This window comes from Myotis brandtii, unplaced genomic scaffold (genome assembly GCF_000412655.1).
Source record: "Myotis brandtii unplaced genomic scaffold, ASM41265v1 scaffold657, whole genome shotgun sequence".
Taxonomy (NCBI): Eukaryota; Metazoa; Chordata; class Mammalia; order Chiroptera; family Vespertilionidae; genus Myotis; species Myotis brandtii.
The window spans coordinates 2,324,571-2,327,192 of NW_005370552.1; the positions used below are offsets into that span (position 1 = coordinate 2,324,571).

Here is a 2,622-nt window from a genome sequence, read left to right on the forward strand (position 1 = left end):
TGCACGTTTCTGTTCGTCTCAGTGTCAGAAACAGTCAAGGCCAGACCTCGAGGTGCCTCGTTGGGACACAAGGCTGAGTCCGCTTCATGACAGAGGAGACGAGGGACAGATCTGGGTCACAGGACTCCTGCTTGCCACCCAGACCGCTCACCATGCAACAAAGAGCTTCACGCCAAACCGGACGGACCAGAGAAAACACACAGTCTTCAGCAAACACATTACCGCCCCCCCACCCCCCGCAGGCCTAGCCGTTCTGTCTTCATTCCTCTGACCCAGCCCCCTCATCCCCAACCTCTTTCCTGCTCCCTGCTCGGTGGGAGGGCTTTGGGGTGAGTGCCCGTCCCCACTCCGCCCTCTGCACTTGCCTGCTCCAGGCCCTGCTGCCTGCGCACCTAGACGCCCCTGCCTCCGGACAACAAATTCAGTTGCATTTTCCTCTTTTCTACTTAGAGGCTCAACATGTTCCGGGAATTCAATTACATATAATGGCCCTCACTCAACAGCAGCGGATGCCAGAGGCGAAAGCTTTCTGGATGTTACAGATAATGGATGAAACAAGGCTATTTCCCAGACACAACAGCGACAGCATCTGATGCGTCCCCTCAAATTGGTCTGGACTGGAAAGGGCCAAATGTCACCGCTTAGAAGTACGCACATCTCTGAGGGGACACGGAAGGAGAGGCAGCCGCTGGACTCGGGAGTCTGGCTACAGTCAGGGACTTTCCCTCAATCCAGAGCTTGTTACCGACTCTGAGAACTCTCGCTGGCTGCGCCCACAGCAAGAGGACGCTCAGGGCCCCTAGTTTGTCCTGAGAGGCTACCGTTAGCCTCAGGGTGGCGCTTCTTTCAAGATCAGGGTCTCTTAAGAGTCACCAGAAAGCCCGCCCCTGAATCTTTATGGATCACAGAATGTTGCATGTTCACTGGACAAGTTCAGATGTGAAACCAGGCAGCTTGCTCAGCCACACTACCCGCCCCCTTCTCCTCCAGCGCTAGGCAGGCGAGCTATTGGGTCGAGTCTTAAAATACAGCCAGATGCAACGAAACACCTGCTGATTAGATTAGCACCCGTCTCCCCACCTAGACCGTAAACTTGTCTTCTGTGCCCCGACATTGCCGTGTCCTCGGCGTTGGGCCTTGCATACAGTAAGTGCTTAATAAATGTTACTGAAAGAACAAGCACTTGGCTGACTCCTGCTGGCCATTCCCGGATGTGATGAGTGCTAACTCCCTACTCGAGACACAGAGCAGTTCTCCCAGGACGCGGGCGCCTCTGACGACAGAGGGAGCGCCAGAAACACTCAGGGCTGCGTGCTGCCAGGGACCCGGGAGCCGTGGTGCCCGCCTATGGCTTAGGGCCCCTCCTCCTCCCTGGGGCCCATCAGCGGTTTGGCAGAGACCCTTCCCAATGCACCTGTGGAAAGGGGACCCAAAGCGACACTCCTGATTGCATCGTGGCGCCGCAGTGGGGAGGGACAGACACCGGGGAAGCCAGAGCCCATCTTTCCTCTCGGACACTCTGTAGGAGTCTCCTGCCTGCGCTGCCTTCTCCTGCCAGGACGCCGTGACGTTAGGCGGTGACTACGGCCGTGTTGATAAGACCTCGGTTCATCACCTTCTGAGGCCGCATCAACACCCTCTCCGCTGGCACTTCAAAAGCATCGTCTTTTCACTGTGGCTTCATTTTCCAAAAAACACAGCGCAGAGCTGCCCGTTAGGAAGCGCACGTTCCCCCCGAGACAGGGGTGCTCGCCCCGGGCAGAGAAGGAGCGGCTCCCACATGTCCCCTCTGAGCCTGGGCTCCCCAACCACCAGCAGAGGCTATGATCTGCTCGGAAAGCTCTGGGGTGACGAGAACGTTCCAGGGAGTCCAGGCCGAGAGCATGGCATTTCGGATGCAGTTCTCAACACAGAAAAATTCAGCTCCCTCCCCAGAGCTGATGGGACGAAGCTGTATTTGTCAAGCTTCTTCCTCCACAGCAGCTGGGGGGGCGGGGAGGGGGGATTTGCCCGGGAGCAGGATTCCACTCAGTGAAAAGAAAATGCCTTTATGCCAACAGCAAGAGCGAGGGTCCGTGGGAGTGAAACGCTACCGGCTACACCTGCGCAGGGAAACAGGCCTAGCTGGTACTTACAGGCAATTTTCGGCACCATTTTGGCAGCTATGGAAAATGAGTGAAAGGGCGGGAAGACAGGCAACACAAACACAAAAACAAAGCAAAGATGGTGATTCAACAAAAATCCACGGCAACCGAAGGAGAAGCGCGAACCACCATGCACAGCTTCGAACGTGTCCGCGGATGACATCAGAGGGGAAGCGGCATAGTTTCCAAAGGGGCACCCCTTTCACAAATCAAATGCCCCAAAGTCATGGCTGCAAATACAGGCAACACAGACATCTAAACATTTCCTCTTCCTTAAAGGTACAGGGAGCGAACGCCTCCAAGGCCTGGTTTTCCTGTCCTGAGCAGAGCCTAGAGCCCCCTGGTGGCTCCCTGCCCTGCAGACGTGATGGACTTCAGGAGGGTTCAGTGCGGGAGTCTCCCCTTAAGAATGACCCCCAGATCCAGAGACCTGGAAGCGTGGGACAGAGTGCGGAACCTCAGAGGCAAGGCGGGGGAG

The 2,622-nt window shown here is 56.5% G+C and overlaps 1 protein-coding gene across 1 annotated transcript in view; it reads right to left on the reverse strand.

Moving 5' to 3' along the window:
- The window catches only part of CASK (calcium/calmodulin-dependent serine protein kinase (MAGUK family)), a 247,896-nt gene that overhangs the window by 2,777 nt on the left and 242,497 nt on the right, over window positions 1–2,622 (reverse strand). The gene's annotated exons all lie outside the window — the stretch shown is intronic.